At 30.8% G+C, this 23,980-nt stretch overlaps 1 protein-coding gene across 4 annotated transcripts in view; it reads left to right on the top strand.

Annotated features, from left to right (window-relative positions):
* The window catches only part of LOC128996268 (hemicentin-2), a 420,963-nt gene that overhangs the window by 296,424 nt on the left and 100,559 nt on the right, over positions 1 to 23,980 (top strand). The gene's annotated exons all lie outside the window — the stretch shown is intronic.

The raw sequence follows: 23,980 nt of genomic DNA, 5'->3' as shown, positions 1-23,980 counted from the left end.
TAAAATTTCACAGTGAAATAAAACAATTTAATTATCTATAGATTTTTTTGTAAATCGTCATCTTTATTGGTTACTCCCAAAATCATGAGCTACGTTAAACGATACCAAGTTTTGTTGAAATGTTGAGAAAACAGTTTGTGGAAAACTAAATGATTCGGTTTTTATCTATTATTTTGTTGTAAAACATAAATGGTAAAAGTAATTCTTTAATTAAAACTAGTACCAAAAGGGTTATAAGCAATTCTACTCTTCTTAAACAAATTAAATAACGTGTTATTCATTGTCGAACCTAATATACAACTAATTGAATAACAGATTAGGTAAAATAGATCTTTTTTTTTTGCATCAAGCAATCTATTTTATTAAAGTATGTGAGTGATTGTATATTTGTTGTATATTTTCCTGGTAATGCAAAATCCAATGTTGGTCAAAGTGGAATAAAACAGTGTATAATCCAGATATTTGTTTACACAATATAAGTTTGTATGGTAAAAATAACCTGCTTTGAATGATGCTAGTTTGTTTTATAATTTAAGTAAGTGTTTTTGTTCCTTAATAACAGGAAAGCGTACTTTAATAGGCCTAGTAGTGTAAATATATCAATTAATTTATCATCGAATGAGCATAAAGACGATAGTGAACCACATTAAACATATGTCAAGCTTAATAATGATATAATGGTTTTTAAATCGCATACATACCAATGCATATACTTTGCTAGGACGTCGTTGTATTAATAGTCAAAGCTAGGACCTATAAATAAATTTTAGATAAATCTTTTGCACGCAAATCTAACCAGACGAATTACAAAAAAAAATACTATTTTATTGCTCTCAAAGATCTCAAATGAATAATACATTTCAACGTTGTATATATTTGATATGGACATAAATAGTCATATTTTGACTTATTTATAGACCTGTTGTACGTATTTGAAATTGTATAACATAACAAAACAACATGATTAATTTTACTGAGTGTGTCATTTGCATGGGGTTAAAAAAAGGATGAATTCAGTAAATAGCTATTATATCAGTGAAAACATTGAAGATATGAAGGTAACGTATATTCTGCTACGCAGAATAAATGTCGTGTATTAAGACAATATTTTCTTGCGGTGACACGAATATTTCTTCGAAGTAATGGAAACGCCACTCATGTCCCACCTTCCCATGTACTCATCCATGTTTATGAATTTGTTTTTTACGTTTTACTTTTTTATTTACAATTGTTGTTTCAGCAATATTTGAAATGTGACTGATGCATATATCTTAATGAAAACATAAAATTGGTTCATAACGCATTTTTTGATTTACGTATTATAATTTTGTTTTGTAAAGATTTTTCCAAGCTGTGGTCTTACTATAAAAAACCTCGACAATATTTAATAACCATATGAATATTGTGTTTAATGAATATGTTTCATACTTCAACTGTTTATCATCATTTACTGATCTTTGTATTTATCGAAGACATCTGGTATGGAACAAGCAATATCTGCACTATTAGGCCAAGAAGATCATACATAATAAGCTAAAGATCGTTTGGTAAATGAAAAAACTACCTTTTTAATAATAAGTGTAATTTCCTCAAATTGTATCAACCCTAATGAAGAATATCAAATCCTAAAATTATTTTAAATAACACAAAATAAGTTGCAAAAAACTCATTCTATTCAAAAATGATGTTAACCGAATGAAAATATAAACATAGACACTACAGGGTGATAACAGAAATAATGTGATGTTGAGAAATCCTTATTAATCCTCCCCCTTAAATTTACGTGGCCGAATGTAGTCAAAGTGCCTTCTCCAAACCTGCCCATTGTCCATCTCGATTTGGTAATGCATCAATTCATTTCTCCTTACATTTCAACTTTCCATCTTTTCCGAAATTGCGCACCTTAATCCTGGCCAATGACCGAAATTCTCTTTTGATTTGAATACGTCTGTAGAGAATTTGTGTGTGTGGGCTTGGTGTTTCTCCATAAGATTTAGCCTCGTCCTTATCGTCTCCTAAACATTTTACTAATTTAATAAATGGGTGTTTGTTTGTTTGTAGGTCAATCACACATTAACTACTGGACGGATTAGGCTGAAATTTGGCACGATGATAGCTCACATTCCCGATTAACATAAGCATATTCTTATCTCAAAAATCCTTTCAGGCTCCACCCCAGTGGCTCTGTAGTTCCCCATGTTAACCTTATAAGTATTCATATTTAAAGGGAATTTAAGAATTTTGTCAGCTGTTTCAACTAAAAAAGTTGGTTCTATGATGTGCAAAAACATTAAAAAGTTATGAGATTTACCAACAGCTCTAATATTCTTTTTGCATTTATGAAAACAGCTAATTTGAACTAAGCAGCCACAAAAAGCTGTGATACGCAATGCGAACTGTCAAAGTAGGATTAAAATGTAAGGTACATACCTTCACGTCCACAGTTCATAGATGTATGGTCAAACCCACTACATGTTTCACATATACATAGGTATTGTCAAGTGATCCTTCAAGAACGTTTCGTCCATTGCAGACTCGTCAAAAAAACATTTAAATAAATACACAAAACATGATACATTGTACGAAACATTTAACACCTAGCGATCCCAGAGCAGACAAACAAAAATCCACCTTTGCCCAACATTTATTGGATAGCAATCACACCGTAGATGTAATTGACAATAGCCTGGAAATCTTTCACTTTTGTAACAAAGGTAACAAATTAGACTCTCTAGAACAATTTGAAATCTATAAAAGTTTCCAAGACATCCACAATAAAAACCATATTTAAATGACCAGCTAAACTTCAAATCTTATTCAATTTTTAACGCCATAATAGCTCACAACAATAGACAGGAACAGTTTGACCTTTGCAGTACGACTGATAACGGAGAAGGGGCCGGGGTTAAATAATTCCAGCCAGTCTGCCTCTGTACCGCGTGTTAAATGTTTCGTACAATGTATCGTGTTTTGTGTATTTATTTAAATGTTTTTTTATGAGTCTGCAATGGACGAAACGTTCTTGAAGGATCACTTGACAATGCCTATGTATAGGCAAAACATGTAGTAGTTTGACCATACATCTATGAACTGTGGACGTGAAGGTATGTACCTTAAATTTTAGTCTAATCAACAGTTCAGGGGCTACACAATGAATTTTAATAAAGTAGGATTGTTTAAAGTTGTTTATGTTTTTAATTTAATGAATCATTTGCGATATTTTGTGAATTTTTTATAATTAATTTTTCTCTATTGTTTAGGTGGTTTAGGTGAAGTGGTAGAACGTTATGGCTATGGTAGATGCGTAATACTATGTATACCGTCAATTTAAAGAAGCAAATTTTATCAAACTGTGTCCTCCCCCGTTAAAAACACAAACCTTTAAGAGTATAACTGCAATAAGCATTTTATTCGTATATTACAAACCCGTGCGAAGAACGGGTACTCTGCTATTAAGTTCATATAACACAATAAATAAATTTAGCCATAACGAAGAACACGTTATGCTTAATTTACGTCGAGTGTTTGAACTTGTTTACATTCTGCAATGTCGCGTTATTAGATTTTATAGGAAGTGTAATATATTTTGAAACACTAAGTACGAAACGCTGAAAAATTTTTACTGTAAAATACATCCTTTTGCAAAAATGTTTCTGTATATATCAATTAAACGTTTAAGTTCAGTAGATATCATTCCAGACAACCCACAACCGTTTCATAAGTGGCTCAACACCTTCTCAAACATTGGAAGCCTCTCAGTGGAGTAGAATAGAGTCATATGGCGGATGTAGGTTAATGGATATGTTATTGGCAGACCTGAGAACACTATTCGGTGTGCCTGGCCTTACTTGCAGTGCTTAATCTCATGACATTCAACATTTCATCCATCGATAACATATTCCCTTATATAAATTTGTATTCGTACGTGTTACACATTATTGCTTATATTTTATATTTTTAATAATTTTATGTCAGGTAAACGTCAAATAATTGAACAAAATTTTGACATAAGCAAAAGTTGCACAACAGTTTGCTAACTAAACTAATATAACACAAAGATTTATTAAAAGTTAGTAGAAATGAATAGAACGTCACACCAATAACTATCTCTTCATTATTTATATTAAAACCAAAATATTTTATTGTTTTAAAAAGATACACTATTGGTATCTAATGTTTACTTACATAGTGTAAGTTCTATTGAAACAAGTTCTATTTGCATAATCAGGTCTATATTCTTAAGCCTTAATATGTAAATAAGGAGAAAACGTATTTATTACGTATTTGTAACATAAGTAACGAATACGTTTTAATTATACTACGTTTAGGTAAATACTAGTATACGAGATGATATTTGGTGGACGTAAATTATTTTAGAGAGAGTCGCTGGTTCAGTCAATAGTTCTATGTACTTCGGGTCTAAGGCCGGGGGTTCAGATACCTGCCACTAAATTTGATCAGTACAGTTCACCCTTGTACTGTACCGGCTCACCACTCGCTCTGCTGGATACGTTCTGCTCAACAGGTCCGTAGTCTATGTGGACGGGGAAACCCAAATTTAAAACGGCCGCCAAACTCTAAAAAACACCTTCTTCTAGGGTGCACCGTATGTGAGTTTTATGAGTGACTTTTACATTATTTTAGTATCCGGCAAAGGTAGAAAATATGCTTTTATATTACTCAGTACCATATTTTTGTGTTGGTTAACTTTCATAATTACATAACTGGGATTCGAAATCTTCCTAGGTTGTGGTTTACATTTACAAGTATTAATAAAATTAAATTACTAAATACCCCCACCGCAGCAAACCTGCAGACTAAGCAAATTTCCATTTGACTGATTGGATTTACACTGAAATGTCTACTTAAAAATATAACATTTATTCTCTATTTAAATAGAATTAGTTTAACTAGTACTTAGGTTTGCTGCATCAAGGAGGGTAAAACTGTTTTTGTTTGTAAAACGTTAATAGTTAGTAAGAAATAAAAACATTTTCCAAATTTGATCAAAATATGTTCATAAACAAGCAAACTACAACAATTTGCTTATTCTACATAAGAATAACATAGGAATTTTAAATTTACAATTTTTTGGAATTTTCTCCGTAACCATTAGGCGCATAATAACGCTTCAATATACTAAATTATTAGTTTTTTTAAGGTCTACAAAATGGTTTGGAAAGAAATTGCTAAATTTTATGTTTTTTGGGTCAAAAATGGGAAAAACCTATTTTTACCCCATAAAACCCCCCGTAAACCCCTGTTCTCATGGTCCGATCATGCTGGATCGCAAACTCGGTTTACACGTTTGTACCAAATTTCATCAAAATCGGATCATTTTTGCTCGAGTTATCGTGCTAACAGACACACACACATATATATATATATATATATGAATTTGAACGGATGGTGTTTTTAGCCTCTAGGGACCTCAAAATGAAAAAAAAAATCGGTCCCGCGTCCAGGTCTTACCATGAGTACTACGGTAATAGCTTATTCCCTATATGGGAAATTCCCTAAAAAATACATTTACTTTACTAAAGATAAATTTGATAAGGAAAATGTTCAATAATGTTAAAATGTTATCTTAAGTCTCCTAAGTAAAAATATTGCCTTTTCCTCTAATTGCTAAGAATAACGAATTCATTATATCCAAACCTTATATCTTAGTCTCAAGCAACTTTACTAAAAGTATAGATGAACATATCACATTTAGGCGTCCTAACAGAAAACTTATGCACATACAGTTGTTTAAATAGTGTATGATTTAATTCAATTGTCTTTGTTATAGTGATAAGCACAACAATTTGTGTGCAGAAAATTTCCATACAGAAGTTTTATAAAATCCAATTTTACCTTTGATTTGTGATTAAAATCTATTTTGCATGGATGCTACAATGTGGATTTACTTCAATTACGTGAGAAATTAACTGAACAAGTAAAATTAAAACAATAAATAAATAAAAAATATTCTAAAGGTACTTTGTTCTCAATAAAGTTTAAGAGTAATGCTACTGTAATTATTATAAATTCCATCTTTACAGAACGACTCAGTATTAGTCCTCTAGAATCATTCGAGTACTTGGAGTAGCTCTTTTGCTCTGTCAGAAGCACATACCCATTAACCTAAATATGGATTTCTAAACATTAAAGGGTTCTATTGTTTGGAAAGTTTAACCATCAGAACGTAATGTTCAAAACCTAGACAATAACAAAGCTTAGTTTATTATGTATTTTTATATTTATTATTGGAATTTTACTTGAACATGTTGAAAATATTTTATTTTCCATCAAAATATCAAAATTAGTTGTTTTGAATAAGTTTTTAACTTTATCGCGTAGAACAACTATTTTTACTAAATCATAACTAATATTGTTACCACATTTGTGCCACAATATCATTTGCAGGGACTAAAGACAAACAAGTATCATTATATGCATTGTTCTTTTATTACTTAAGTAAATGACACACTATACAAACAGTAAACTCTTAAGACCTAATTTATCAGACGAGAACTAACATAAGTTAAAGAGAAATGATATCCAAACATACTTTTGAAAGTGGCTTGCTAGTGTAGTGTTATGTTAATCAAGGTTTTTTTTCCAAAGCTGACGCTTAAAAAAACTTAAAAAAACCACAACTCACACTGTATAATTTTCTGAATTAATTTACGTTTGTATACGAGTTCCACTCAAAACCACAAGCAAAAGTAGAAAAAAGCTAACATTCAACTATGGAAAACAATGTGAACCGAACACGCTCCCAAAAAAAATTAAAATTATATAAGCCCTACAATTACCAGGTAATATACTTGCAATTTACTGACAAGACTCATCAAAACACATAGGACAAACCTGCAAAAGTAGGGTAATCAAAATTTCCCCCGACCATAAACCAGGAAACCCCCAAACTCAACTGTCAAACGGCCCGAAAGTCAACACTTCAAGTCCAAGAAATGAAACGGAAAACGAAAGACCTACATAACTGTCCTCCTTGTTTATCACCATGATATTTCCATGAGCCAATCGTGATATTTTTCATAAAGGTAGATTTTTTGAAAATATAGAAACGATAGTGTCGATAAGATTATAGTTAAGAATAGCTTAATTATAGCTTAAGAAGATCCCCGAAGAAGTCTTGCTGGCTAGCGGAAAGGCATAGGGTGACACAAAGACATTTTATCTGAGAGCATCGGCAACAAAAAGGTAATGCAATATAATTCCAGTTGATGAACCGAAAATGTATAAAAAAAACTGTCTGATTGTGTTAAACTTTGGCTAAATTGGTTTGCACAAAAAAGCTTAGAATTTTATATTTTACCTACAGAAAATACATTTCAATACATTGAAATGGGGAAACATGGGAACAGCTGCAATACAGTGTATTGTGTTATTTCCAGACGACTGACTCACAATCTCTATAGGACCGAGGTTTCTCAATACTCTTGGCAATGATATAACTTTTGTATGTTGGCAAGATTGAAAACGTTCATCGATGTGTTCTCTTTACATAAAGAAATGTATACGGCTGTATGACTACAGTGTGCTTTTTCATATTGGGCATTTTCAGCAACATATGTAGTAAAACTTTAAGGGTTGTTTAGTCAGCTAGAACAAGTGTTTATCCGATTTTGTATATTAAAGCTTTTGTGTATTATGGTGTTTTCAAAAGTAATACATACTAGTATTTGATTTTTTTTTTTTTTTTTAATAAGTCGTCATTTAAATGTATTTATATTCCTCCAACACCTGAATGATACGCTAAATAAAAAAAAAAAAAAAAAAACTATCCATGCAACCTGTTATATGTGTCAACCATTAATTTAACATTAACGAATAGTAAAAAAATATTAAGAGGATAATTTCAATGTTCAATTATATGTTAGCACTATTAAAAAAGAATAAATTAACAAACTCGTAGTAAATATGGGTCCGGAAATCACACTTTTAACAACCTTTAAAAATAAACTATTGGTAAAAAGTATAATTTCACACTAAAATAGCCAAAGTAACGTTGCCTAATGCACTAAATACTAAACAGAAAGGGCAATGATAAAACTTGACACGTATAAAAAAATAAAAAATAAAACCTGTGTCAAACAAAATAAGATATGATAAAAACAAGATTTCATAACACTAAGATGTTACAAGTTTGCAAGAACATATCTGACTTGATGCAGAAGCAATCGCTCGGAAACTGCAAATGGCGCGTTTACATTGAGCCTTTGAAATGTAAAATTCGAGAATCTAGCCTGCATTTGCGAGAGAAATCCTATTAAGAAAACTTATTTTGTTTGATAAACTATTTATTCGTCGATAATAAAAGAATATTTTAGTTAGCGTTAAGAGTTTTGACTTAGTTTTCGTCAACGAATACAACATTAAACATTAAGGACATAGGAGCTTAAATAATACAAATCGTTATTCATCAAAATAATTGCAAAAACCTATCACATAATTTCATGGGCTGTGGCTTGCAACATATTAACTGACACCAACATTGGGTAGTATGTTTTATGTTTTACGGGGTGTAGTGATGTTGGGTAATTAATTAAAAATATTGTAGTTTAGAGAACAAATCTTAATGTGTTTTTTACGTTTTCGTATGGCTTTTTCGGTAATATTTTAAATGATCCACCATCTTCTTGACTTAAAATAGGGTTTTGTTACGTAGTAAGATAATATAACAAATGTTTATACACATATTCCTTAATATTTTTTATATAAAACGTCTCAAACGATCTCAACCCCAATTAATTGTAATAACAATTTCCGGGGATGGTTCAAGATAATGTTTTTCAATATATATTAATAAGCTGATATTTTATCTTTATTTTTAGTACAAATATTGTAATAAATTATATTATAATCAATATTTTAATCATCCTACAAAAATGATATTCCTGCTACCTTTACGTCTTCTAAAATGACGTCGTATAATATTCTGTTTATATGCGGCTCTCGTATACCAGTTCATACTGTATAATCTTACCTACCCAATACTGCTTTTATTATTGAAATAGCGATTGTTAAACAGTTTAAATTTGTCATAAATAACATTAGAATACCAGGAAAAATATGTAAAACAAGTATTATTTCAGTGTAGAAATTAAACTGCTGTGTGCTTTTCAGTCCACAAAATAAGCTACACATATTATTAAGTTTGTTTATTAAAACGCGTTTAATGAGTTTTTCAATATAAATTGTTTCTACTACTATGGTTTCCAAGTATTTTTTTACCTTTTAGCGAATTTCCCTATGTGGAAATAGGAGGGTGAGCTATATTAAGGATGAGCTATTTAAAAAAGTAAAGCGTAAAGCGGGATGAAATTGAATGAGTTCGCGAACTAGCATGATCGGACCATGGGAACGGGGTTTTACGGGGGGTTTTATGGGGTAAAAATTGAGTTTTCCCACCTTTTACCCTTCAAACACAAAATTTCCCTTTAGACCTTTTTAAAGAGCTTAAAAAACAAATAATTTAGTATATAAAAGTATTTTTGTTAGGTAATTGGTAACGGAGAAAATGTAAAAAATTGTAAATCTAAAATTCCTATGTTATTCTTATGGAGAATATTGTAAAATGTTGTAGTTTGCTTGTTTATGGATATATTTTGATCAAACTTGGCAAATTTATTTATTTTATACTAAGCTATCAATAATTTACTAAAACACACTTTATTAGTTTCCTTGTAGCAGCAAACCTTAGTACTCGGTAAACCTAATGCCATTTAAAAATATTTAATTGAAAATTAATTCAGACAAATGGAAATTCCCTTAGTCGGCAGGTTTGCTGCGGCGAGAGTATTTATAATGTTTTTTACTGTTTTACAAACGTTTATTGGAGGCCAAAAGCTACGTTTTGCTGTCCATGGTCGAAACGCTAGTTGGTTTTGCCATTTGGGGACCGAGCAGGATTTTACATCCCTAGGGAATAAAATCAGTTGTTCGCTTATTTACTTAACATTAATGTATTATTAGAAACACAAGCATTTCGTTGAAATATTAAATTTTTATTGAGCTGCTTAGCAACTGTTTATTATTATTTCAGCTAATTCCTTTAAATATTTCTTCACAAAATCTTAGAGTTTTAGTTGTGTTGGCCATAATGTGCATTTATTGTATATATTTCTAAATGTTGTACAGTGGTGAAAAATATAGTTTGTACCACGGGCCGAAAGGGTTTTGCAGCTCTCGATAGACTTAAGTTCTCGACTTCGTCTCGAACGAGCCAGCAAAACCACATTTTCTGTCATAAGTATGAAATATTATACTACTATCGTTCCTAAATAAATTAAACCCTATACATTTTTTCTCCCAACGTTATCAACTGAGTTGAAAAACTGTTTAGGTCAAATACAATCTGTTGTTGACAAGCAAAGTGTTGTCCTACAATGAGAATAGTTTGCCCATCGTCCTGTCGTATACGAGTATATGGACTAGACAAGGAGTACAAGACAACCTAATGGCATTGTAAACTGGAATGTGGAGCAAACTGAAAATTGAGTTTGTCCACAACCTCTTTTGAAACATACAATCGTACCAACAATCTAAAAAGTTATTTGAACTAAATTTTCCCAACGTGATTTTATTTCTAAATATGTGAGTGTTTTGGTTTCATGTTTTATGTGTTAAAATAAATTATTCTTCTTTTAACAGTTCAATATAAAATAGTCATAAACATTTGTTACTTTAACCTATAAAATTTACTGTAAACTATTGTATAGATGTGGTTTAAACACTTTTTGGCCTATGAAAATGTGTTATTGTGTTAGAAAAGATGTGAAAATCAATTTTTAACATCAGTTAATTTAAGTTACTATACATAGTAAACTAAAAAAAAAATTTCAAACAATTGTTTTATGTAGGCTATTTAAGAGTGGTATAAACTAAAAGATATGTTCTCCCTGGATATACAATAAATAAATGAGGAAAATTTAATTAACGCTGTAAATTATTACTGGCATAACTAAATTGCACATGTGCACATAATTTATAATGAGAGTCTGTAATGGCCAATATAAAGATATGAAACTAACTCTCTTCTTTTCCAATCATGCCCTTTTCGCAAAATAAATGGAAATAGTGAGGTTTTGATTTCGCTTTCCATTTTTTAAAGTTTAAAACCGATACTTGTGAACTATTAACCCATTTTACCTGATGGAACATGAGATAAAACGATTTTGTAGACTAAAATTATGTACAACTGATATTTTTATCGACGATACTCTGTCTTTTTCATACTACAATACGGTACTTGCATACTTTTCTAAAATTATTATTAAAACCAAAGAATAATTTAAAATATTTCAAAACATTTTCAAATTGTTTGAACGTGGTATGTTTATATATGTTTTAGTTATATTTGATAGAAACTAAATATGAACCGGTTTTATAAAAGTGGTGGATTATCCTAACAGTATGTTTCAGTTTGACCAAATGTTAGACTATAAAACAAATTCTGTATCCTAGGCTGTTCACTACAATATAAAAAATAAATAATAAATAACTAGATTACAAATTATTAAAGGTACTTGGTTCTAAGACTAAAGGGGACTTATCGAGCAGTAATAGAAGAGTGACAAATAATAATTGGCAGTTTTAGTGATATAAAAGTGCAATATGGCTATAAAATATAAATGCTCTTTACGTTGGTGGTCTTTGTGGTTACCATATAAAACATTACTACCTATAAGGATGAAGAGCTCGTTAAGGCTACCCTTTAGACGAAGAACAGGTCTGGCCGTTCAAGGGCAACATATTCCAACATTAACAAAATATATATAGTATTTCAGTTAAGATATGAGAAAAATTGCAATTATGACTGGTATAAGAAAGCTCTTGTGCTATGAGATTTTTTTACACATTTTACTACGGATTTTTAAATATTTTTTATTGGCAGGAGATTTACTAACAACAATTTAAAATAAATGTTTATATCACACTTGTGTACCCTAGGGAAATGGTAGCATCCAATATCGTTGACATTGATGCTATCCTGGACGGTCCTGTTTTAGCTACATTGTTTGACAAACAAATTGTTACGTTAAACAGCTTTATACGTGCGACTCATTAAATATAAATAGTACCCTTTGCAATTACATTTTTATTTGACAATTGTTTCTACAATGTCTTATATGTTGTATCACATATAGTTTAGTTTGAATCTCATAAAGCTAAGTTAAGAGAGGCAGGCTTCCTGTTTCATCAATAATAAGATTTTTATTGTTATATTTTTTCAATATGGAAACATATGCATGTGTAAATAAAAAACCGATGAGTAAATGGACACCGATGATATTAAACCACGTGTAACCAATGTTTTTTTAGCTACTGTTAGTTACTTATAAATAGGTCAAATACCTTTTCACGTCCTCAATCTTAATCGTTTTTTGGGATGCTGAACCATTGGCAAATCTTCTGTCTTCATAAAATGGTTAAAATACTAGTCTTTGTAGCTATAAAATTTTCGCCCGCATGAGTGTAACTATTGTCAGTTACTTAGCATACTTTATATTTTTTAAACAGTTAACTAAATATACAGGGTAATTTGAAAATCTCTCCCGATACTCTATGGGCAAGTTCCTTGGGTTAAAACAATCAAAAAATAACGACTAAACATATGCCCTATCTCACTTCGTTTTCCATCCGTCAGTGTGTTTGTATTTTTTACATAACTTCCCATAGCTTTGGAACCACTTGAGGCGCCGACTTCAAGCTTGGTACGTGTATGATAACTAAGAGAATTTGTTCTTTTGCAAAGCGTCAAGTTTCTACCTTGTATAATTCAAAATGGCGGCTACTTATCTTTTTGATCTTTTTTAACATTTGTTACTTTTTAATAAATTTTCTGGTTTGAGTTATTGAAGTTTGAAAATTTTTAATGGCCGCCATTATGAAATTGTACAAAGTACAAAACGTGATGCTTTGCAAAAGAATAGTTCCTATAAGTCATTATACACGTAATAAATTTGAAGTTGGCACCTCAAGTAGTTCCAAAAATTTGGGATATTATGTAAAAAATAAAGACACACCGACAGACGAAAAACGAAGCAAAATATGCCGTATTATGATCATATGATATTTTTTGTTTGTTTAGACCTAATAAGGAACATGGCCACGGACTATCGGGAGAGCATTTTGAAACACCCTGTATATAACGCCATGTTTTGAGCAGTAACATATTAACAAGGTAATATCTGTATTTTATTTAGCTCTCCTGGAAATAAAACTCACTCAGATGGGAGATGGCTTTTATAGGGAACCATAAAGGAGTTTATGGGCTATAACTCCTAATGGCTTTGTTTTGTAATAAATCTTTCAAAAGTGTTATAAAATACAAATAGCTACCAAAAAGTTTTTCTCAATTTATAATTTGCTCCTATATTAAATAGTTAATATCTTCGTTATAGATATTCCTGGAAGGGATTTTACCACCATAACATTTTACCTGTGTTAATATTATTTTATTTCTATTCATAAAATGCACCCTTTATTAGGCTATATTCAGGCTATATTTAAATCATTAAAAAAACTAACGGTTTAAGAAAACCATAATTATCATTATGCCTTGAATATTCGTAACGCAGAATATTTTACGTTTAAGAAAAGACATAGTAACTCGTCCTTACCAAATGCAATGTTCATAAGGAATCTCAAGTTCTTTTTTTCATTGAAAATGTTTTTTTTTTTCAAATCCATTAAAACTTATATGATAGGAAATATACAGAACTTTGTTAAAAAACTACATCTTAGTGATATCAAAGTATAAATTGGTCAAATACACCTTTTCTAGTGGCATAACCAATGGAAAAACAATTCAAATAATAATGTTTTGGGTAGAGGTCAACCGGTTTTGTATCATAGACTTTTTTCTCGTTGGTAGCGAGCTGGTAAATTGGTTCAAAATGCTTTGGTCCCTAGGGTATGGGGTTCAAATCTTACAAGTCAACAATGACTTTTCCGTAGTGATAGTTCTGAGATCCTCTTCATCCAGCCCGATGTAATCTATAAAACTGTTCGGACTAAGAGCCCACTTTCCTAATATGTGAAGGTAAGGGAAACTAAAATAATAATCCCGATTCCATGTTATTTCAAAGTTATTTAACTAGCAAAATAAGTGATAAAACAATAACACAACCTTTTTTGGTGAAATGTATCTCGAAAAAGATTTTTAAGGTTTAAGTAAGTAAAACAGCAACAGGAGTTTGCAGCTGAAACGAGTTTGCAGGAACATATCTGACTTGATGCAAAAGCAATCGAGTGGAAATTCCAAACGGTGCGTTTACATTGTGTCCTTTGAAATATAATATCCTTTTGGAATCTAGCCTGTATTTGGTAACCAATACTGAAATCAGGCTAGTCAACATTTTACTTTTTATTTGTTTACTTTGTCATCATGGAAATACAATTAATTGTGGTATAGAACACAAATATACAATATGTATTTCGGTTGTAAAGGGCGTCAAGTGACATTATACTAGAAAAACAGGGGTCTTTTCTATTCAAGTTACTTAAAAAAGGTGTATAACGTATGTATTATCTTAAAAATTTATGGATTACAATGTGTAACTTTATTCTTGTCCAGTTATTTGTAAATATTATGTAGTTTACAATTTGTCGTAAATGTAAACTTCATGGATCAATTTAAACATGTTTTAAATAGCTTTATCAATTAAGCAGTTTACTTGGCAAATATATTACACAAAAAATTATGGATTATTACTTTTACATAAATTTTTATCAGTGCTATAACTGCTTTTTCTTTAAAATATTTTAAAATAATTAGAAATATATTTTTAAAATATTTTGAAAAAATAAAATAAAAAGGTTGTGTATAAGTTTAACATTTAACAGGAAATTGAAGTGAAAAAGTATGTTTTTTATACAGTATACGTATAAGTTTTTATGATGTGTAATGTTAATATGGATTTCAAAACCATCTGTATTTTAATATTCCTGATACTGCCACGTCTGCGTATACACCGCTAGATAATATTCTGTTTATATGCGGCACTCATATACCAGTTTATGCTGTATAATCTGTTCGGGCAAATATTAGGTATTATATTGAATTTTATTTTGCACAAAAAGTGTTACACTTTACTCTTTTATCCCTATATTTTATTAATGCCACACAATAAATATTTTTTTTATTTTTGTACTCTTCTTTAGGAAATATTTTTTAATCCATCAGACGAATCACAATGGTAAATTTAAGCCTAGAGAACACGTTTTTAATAATATATTCGGGTGAAAATTAATATTCCTATATAAATTGCAATGAATAGAATTATAGAAAAATTACTATTATTTAAAATTGGTTTTTAGTGATTTAGATCATCATTTGATATCAAAACTCAAAATGAAAAATGAGATAACGTAGAGTGTTATAAAGTATAATTGGTTAGTACATTTTTTTTATGTGATACACTTTATATTGAAATTTATTTAACAAAGGAACATTTTTTAAAAAGATATACGGCTCAAATTACATTGAGATTTACAGTTAATGTTTTTACTGACTTACAGCTTAAGTAAAATGTGGTAAGTACTATGCCTAATATTCAAAACCAAATATAAATTAAACATCAGTCCATCGTGACATCTTTTAACATTTACTTTTATGAAAGGTTTTAAAGGTAGGCCAAAAAACGAAATGCATGATAAAAAGTAGCAAAAGCATTTTTAAAAAAAGTAAATGAACAACAAAAGAATACATACACAACAAAAAAAACTTTATACAATCCAGGTGTAAATTATAAATTATGTAATCTATATTTTAATTTGCACACAAATAATTAGAGGTTAACTTAAAAAAGGACCATGAGGTCCTAAGTTTAATTTACAAGAAGTTAGATTTCTTTAAACAATTTAATGTGATTAATATTTTAAGATAGAGATTAATAGGTAAAATAAATCTTTTGTATTTATTTTAAGAATTTACTACTCACTTTTTAACTCTTTATCTGTTGGAAAATAAACTTTTGCAATCATTGCCATGTAATATTTGCACAGAGGGTAACATTGTAGCCTAAATACTCTGATATAGCATTTGAATATAGCTTACAAGCATTTTTACTCGTTGGAAAAACTTAGTGTAGAGATTGATTCCTTTTAGATAAATAAAAAATCACATCTACATTGCGATGTCATTTAGTAGACCTAATTTAGATATTATTAAACGTCATTAGATATACATCTATATAAATAAAATTAGAGTTTTGTCTGTACATTGCTTAGAATAATGAACTTTTTGGTTATTTTTACATTTCATAGGTCAGAGAAACCGAATCAAACCTTATCTCAATTTCTGTCTGTCTGTCTGTCTGTCTGTCTATCTGTCATTCTCTTGGTAACGCTAAAATACGCACTTTATTACAACTACTCCTCAATAACTATAGCACTGTCCCGCCTGAAACTTATTTTCCAAATACTATACATATATGAGATGGTTTTAGACGTATTTCATCGAATATGAGACAGTTAGATATTTAACAGTAAACCCTTGAAAATCAAGTTTTTGTCGATTTTTGACGTGGAATTTCTGGAAGCCCATGTTAACCTTATGAGAAATGAAATTATTGAATCTTAACAGCTGTTTCAATTAAACAAGTTGGTTCTGTTCTGTGATGTTCAATAGCATTAAAGTTACAAGGATTACCAACAGGGTGCAGCACTAGCACTATTATTTCTTTTACATTTATGACAACAGCTAATTTGCAACCTGGAGGCGAGTGAGCGTAGCGAACGAGCTAACCTGAAGGCAAGTGAGCGTAGCGAACGAGCTAACCTGAAGGAAAGTGAGCGCAGCGAACGAGCTCCAACATACAGGTGAGTGAGCGTAGCGAACGAACTTCAACCAGGACGTGATTGAGCCATGCAAACGAGATCAGATAGTAAAAATAAAAGTAAGCCTACCGTTATAGGATCGACCGGCAGACACAGAGGTAATTTAACCTTTTATTGATTGTCATACCGATCCGGAACAACAAAAAACAACATAAAATGAAGCTATGTATAATAGTTTGGCCAGCATATCTTAAAATATGCAAACCAACTGCTGTTCGTTATATAAGAAGGTTTCAACTGAATATTATAAGATCCCCGTGCGTAGAACGGGTACACAGCTAGTATCAAATAAACTTCTTCTGGGCTGAAAACAAGTTTGAAGGCAAACCTTGGGCTTAAGGTGGTCTCGGACTCACCAAGTAAAAACTGTATCAAATGTACCTTGGGATTAAGGTGGTCTCGGATTTACCAAGTAAAAACTGTATCAAATGTACCTTGGGATTAAGGTGGTCTCGGATTTACCAAGTAAAAACTGTATCAAATGTACCTTGGGATTAAGGTGGTCTCAGATTTACCAAGTAAAAACTGTATCAAATGTACCTTGGGATTAAGGTGGTCTCGGATTTACCAAGTAAAAACTGTATCAAATGTACCTTGGCATTAAGGTGGTCTCGGATTTACCAAGTAAAATCTATATCAAATGTACCTTGGGATTAAGGTGGTCTCGGATTTACCAAGTAAAATCTATATCAAATGTACCTTGGGATTAAGGTGGTCTCGGACTCACCAAGTAAAAACTGTATCAAATGTACCTTGGGATTAAGGTGGTCTCGGATTTACCAAGTAAAAACTGTATCAAATGTACCTTGGCATTAAGGTGGTCTCGGATTTACCAAGTAAAATCTATATCAAATGTACCTTGGCATTAAGGTGGTCTCGGATTTACCAAGTAAAATCTATATCAAATGTACCTTGGGATTAAGGTGGTCTCGGATTTACCAAGTAAAATCTATATCAAATGTACCTTGGGATTAAGGTGGTCTCGGATTTACCAAGTAAAATCTATATCAAATGTACCTTGGGATTAAGGTGGTCTCGGACTCACCAAGTAAAAACTGTATCAAATGTACCTTGGCATTAAGGTGGTCTCGGATTTACCAAGTAAAATCTATATCAAATGTACCTTGGGATTAAGGTGGTCTCGGATTTACCAAGTAAAATCTATATCAAATGTACCTTGGGATTAAGGTGGTCTCGGATTTACCAAGTAAAAACTGTATCAAATGTCCAAATATAAAATAGGGGGCCTGTGGTATTTGAAGCCAAATACCCATACAAGTACCAAACTCCAATCATCTGTATCTGTTCTCGGTATTTTTTTAAGAGGTTGGAGGCCTCTTTTACCCTTGCATTTGCCCGTCTACATGGACTGCAGATCTCTGCGTGGAACGTATCCATCAAAGCAAGGGGTGAGCCGGTACAGTACGAAGGTGAACCCAGGACATCGCTGTCTTGGTCCCGAAGTCCGTGACTTTACCAACTTAGCCACAAACTCACCAAAAATGTAACTTATAACATTGCTTATTTATTTTAAAATATGTATTCACCCCGTGTTTTATTTGTTTGGCATTATTTTTAATGAGTTCGTAAAGATAAGACGACGAAAAAATCTGTTGCTAGATGACTTTCTAATGATCTTTTCGCTGTTTTAACCTAATAGTAATTTGTCGTAAATTGTTTTTACTAAACTACTTATACCATTGCATTTCGTAGCTTGCATATTGCATTAGGTGTAGTTATTACAAAAATTATAAAACAATTGTAATACGAACAATACTTTATATTTAAGCCACTAAAATCTCTGGTTTTTTAAATAAATTCTTAAATGAGCTATACAAATATTTTGTAAATAAAATGACATCTTGTTATTTAAATCGTGTACTCTACCAAAAAAATATATATTTATCAAACGTGTTTTAATATATATACATATTTAATGGTGACAATTATTTTGGTCACTTATCAACTCTTGATTCATCGCTTAATTTATCAACCTGCTGAAATAATAAACCGTTATATAAGTCCAGATTTATAATATAGGATGTCACCCAAATAGTTTGCTATTTTAAATAAATATATCGCACGTATCGAAGATGATACGCAATAAACACAAGTGTGGAAAATACCTCTGAGCCCAGTTGATTGCCTTGATTTCAACCAATCGGAACAAAATGAGGGGAAATCGAAATAATGGCTTGTTATTTTACTTCTAACGAATTTTTAAAAGTTGTAACTCTTGATTTTTAAAAGTTACCTTAGTAAAATAGTATGTTCATGAAGAGATAGAATATTGGTAAACCTTTAACAAATAATTTAATTTATAACACTGTATTTAAAAGTGATGTCCCAAAATTACCACTCACTTTGTAAATCAAGTATTAGTCGTCTGTAATCTACGTCTACCATCTAGCATAGCAAACCTTTTTAAATAATTTGGTCTTTATTTTGTTGCTATGCAATATTTCCCTAATTTATCAAAGTCATATCAATGGTGTTATTTACATTTGTATTCATAACATCTGTTAAGTTTAAATTTAGTTTTTTGTCGATGCCTGTGATATATTAATTCAAAAACAAACAAAAAACCTCTTCAGGGGACATCCTGTTGCCTTCAATGATTAGGTGAATCGTGAAGACGATGTGGTTGGGTGTATGCGACTAACTGGAATGAATTTACATGTACATATATTAATTTTATACCAAACGACCAAATACAATCAGATTAGTAAAATCTAATTCAATTTAACGATCTTATAATTAACAGTAATTAAGTCCAAGTATATTCCAATTTAAATTGTTTTTTTAGTTGTTTATTAAAAAAGTAATAATAATACAACATCTGTCCAAGGTTTATATTGTAATACACTTACCATTGTACTCCCTTGCATATGTATTTCAGTATGTGCCTTACTTACTAATAAATACAAACAATAAATTTACGTCCTTACCCCTCCTTACCACGTTCCCTCGTTACCACGTTTACCTCATACTGACTAGTGACTAAGTGTTCAGCACGCAATCGGCAAGTAATGCCTACAGACTACTAGGGATCATTTTGATAGTTTAAGCTATTTAAACAATTATTATAAACTGTAAACAAAAATAGTTACAGGATGGTTAAGAAAAGTACAAGATGTTAACGTTAAGATATTACAGTTGTTGTAAGTCTAATTTTTTCCCATAATAATTGTCTCGAAATGTTATAAACGTATATCGATACACATAATAACATGGTATAAACAATTCTACCAGTGTTGTTATCCAGAATAATATTCAGGACATTGTATAAACAGCAGATTTGAACAGTTGTTCATGGTGGAGTAATAACAATAACAATTGAGGATACGCTATAAGATGTGTTCTTTATTTATAAAACTGTATTGCAATTGCTTCACCAGTGTTACTTGTCTTACAAGATACTTCAATTTCGATTGATATCGTATTTATATGTTTATCTAAAGATATATTCATATTTTACATTGTTGTGTTACATATATGACATTATTTAATTAATTAATTAAACATAATGAAAAATAAATACATTTGTTTTCATCTTATGTCAACAAACGTGAAAATCATTGCGATATGTAAATTACTAACTGGAATCTTGAGTTATTAAATCTGACGTTTCGTCCATAATCAATATCCAACATCAATATCATCACAAAAACTTCAACAATCCCAATTAGTTCTGGCAATTATTTTGATAATAAACGGATTTTTGTTTATGATGATTTGTTTAACGTACCTTGTCGTCGATTAGATACAATTGAGTAAACAGGATGGTAATAATTTGTGGCAGTATATTCTGCTAGTTTAAGACCTTTAATTTGATTTACCTGTCAACGTCTGCTTATATTTAAGATTTCCTCCTGACTCCTTGCAGGACGTCCCCATTATATGATAGAAAATTGATAAAAAAAATGGATTTTTAGGTGTTGTGTTTGTTTAATTTGATAAAAAGTAAAAAGTATTTTTTAACATTCAAGTTGTTTCTCTTTATTCTATAACTGTTTACAATCAATATCATTGCTTAATTATTATTGACAACATATGTTAAACAAATTATTTTAAACAAAGACTTTTAAGTAAGTAATATACAAACATCTCCCTTTTTTAGCCGTCTTGACTGTCCTTCTTTTTTAACATAGATTTAATTTTTCTTATATGGTGTGTGTTTCTTCTTAAAACAATATTACTTTCTAATTTTACCAAATAAAAACGAGGTTCCGGTAATTTTTTAAAAATCACACCAGGATTCCAAAATTTGGTTTTAATATCCTGTACTAAAACCTCTTCTCCAACTTGGAATTCATCTTCTTTTTTCAAGGCTGATCTGTTATACATTTGTTCTTGATACCTTTTGCTTTCATTTATGCTTTCATTTACCTCAAAAGAAACTGTTTTAGGCTGTAAATAACTGTTTGGTATAGGTAGTTTTGATCTTATGTGTCTGCTGTTTAAAAGCTGAGAAGGTGAATAGTCCAGGTTTGCAACAGGTGAGTTTCTATAATTTAATAAGAAGAGTTCAAAATCCTGTTTACTTTCAGCACTCTTCTGTAACATTTTCTTTACAATTCCTACAGCCTTTTCTGCTAGTCCATTACTTTTTGGATAGTGAGGACTTGATGTGATTATTGTAAAATTCCAATTTATAGAAAACTGTTTCATTTCATAGCTATTAAATGGTTGATTATCAGCCACCAAATACATAGGGATCCCATTTCGACTAAATAGCTCTTTGAATTTACCAATTATTGTATTACTGTTTTTACTGTTCAACTTAAATACATCAATCCAACGTGAATAAAAGTCAACAGTTACAAGATAGTATTTACCTGCATATTCAGCAATATCAGCTCCAATCTTGATGAAGGGTATTTGAGGAACACTGTGAACTTTTAAAGGTTCATTCAATTTTGAACGTTGGTGTTTCATACATATAGAACATTGAGATACTGTATTTCTTATGTCTGATGACATTCCTGGCCAGTAAAAAAATAAATTGGCAGTTTTCAATATTTTAGTTGTTCCCAGATGAGTCTCCTGCAGGTGTGACGGCATAAATTTCCTTAGTTTACTTGGTATTATAAGTTTGTCATTCAAATAGAGTAATCCATCTTGATGAGTTACATCATTTCTCATATTGAAATAAGTCTTTAGATCACCATCATTAACAGATTTTGGCCATTGGGTTTTACAAAATTGTACAACTTTGTTTAAAACATCATCATTTCTTGTTTCCTCTTTAAATTCCTCAAGTCTTCTATCACTAAACTTCACTTCAGAAGATTCAATACAATGCACAATACCATCTAAGGGTTCATGCCATTCAACCTCATCTTTAATACCATTCCGAGATAAAAAATCTGCAATATGCATGTTTTTTCCTGGCAAATATTTTAGTTTAAAACTGTATATCATCAATTTAAGTCTGAGTCTTCTTATTCTGTTATTGACAATTTTAAACAATGGCTTATTAAAAATTGACAACAGAGGTAAATGGTCAGTAAAAATTGTTACATTTTCATTTCCATATATATAGTTGTGGTATTTCTTGCACGAAAAACAAATAGCTAATAATTCTTTTTCAATTTGAGCATAATTAACTTCTGCTGTGGTCAGACTTCTAGAAAAGTAACTAACAGGCCTGCCATTTTGCATGCAACAACACCCTACAGAATCCTGTGAAGCATCACATTGTATTTCAATAGGAAGTGATGGATCAAAATTCCCTAAGACCTGATTACTACAGAGTGATTGTTTGATTTTTTCAAGAGCATTAGAATGATGTTCATACCATTGCCAGGGAACATTCTTTTTTAGTAAATCTCTAAGAGGTGATGCTATTGAAGCCAAATTAGGGACGAAATTTCTGATGTAATTTACCATACCTAAAAATCTTTGTAATTCTACCTTAGATGTAGGAGTTTTAAAATTCTTTATTGCTTCTATTTTTGAAGGATCCGGTTGCATCCCTTGTTCACTGAATATAGCACCAATATACTTTACCTTATTAACACAGTATTGCATTTTACTATAGTTAAATCTAATATTATACTGTTTTGCTCTTTCCATTACCTGCTTTATAATTTTATCATTTTCCTCTTTAGTATCAGTAGCAATGCACAAATCATCGAAATAGATTGAAAGACCTTTAATATCTTTGAAATATTTGTGTACCAATCTTTGAAATATTTCAGGTACACAAGAGAGGCCAAAAGGTGCCCTCAAAAATCTGTAAGTTCCAAAGATTGTGCTGAATGAACACATTTTACTGGATTCTTCATCTAGTTTTATATGATAAAACCCGTCTTTCAAATCTAAAATTGTAAAGTATTTCTTATTACTTAAGTTTGGAGCCAAGTCCTCTAGCAAAGGAATTGCATACCTCTCTCTTATGATATATTTATTAAGTTGTGTAGGATCAATACAGATTCTTAAAGATCCATTTGGCTTTTCTAGTACTACAATATTATTGACCCATTCAACCGGCTCTTCAACTTGCTTAATAATTTCATTGTCAACCAGCGAATTTAATGCCTTTTCAAATTTATCTTTAATTTTGTATGGTATTCTTCTAGCAGAACTTACTTGTGGTACTGCATCTTCCTTTAATTTTATCTTACAAATGTCAGGGAAACAACCCACACCATCAAAAACATCTTTATAATTGTTATAAATTTTTAATTTTTCTTCATCTTCTTTTACTGATAAGCCATTAGCAACAGTATCTACCTTCTTTATTAAATTTAAACTTAGACAAGATTTCAGCCCTAGGATTGGAGTACATTCTCCACTGACCACTACTAACTTTACAACATCCATTTTATTTTCTGTCTCAATCTGTGCATCTATGTATCCTACTGGATTTATTTGAAACCCCCCGAATGAAATTAGTTTGTTTAGGTTTTTCTTCATCCTATTTTGTAGTTTATTTAGTTTTACAAAGGAATATGGGACAATGTCTACTTCAGACCCAGTATCAAGTTTCATTCTTACATTGAACCCTTCAACTTTAACACTTTTATACCAAGCTTTTTCTTGATTACCAATGGAATCAACTACACAAACTGTGTTAATCTCATAGCCTTGGCAATTAGGCACAAAAGAACTACTACTTTGATCA

Source organism: Macrosteles quadrilineatus, unplaced genomic scaffold (genome assembly GCF_028750875.1).
Source record: "Macrosteles quadrilineatus isolate MER2022 unplaced genomic scaffold, UCM_ALF_1.0 Scaffold_6__1_contigs__length_79288215, whole genome shotgun sequence".
Classification (NCBI taxonomy): Eukaryota; Metazoa; Arthropoda; class Insecta; order Hemiptera; family Cicadellidae; genus Macrosteles; species Macrosteles quadrilineatus.
The sequence above is the reverse complement of the archived record's forward strand: the minus strand, read 5'-3'. Positions and strand labels throughout refer to the sequence as shown.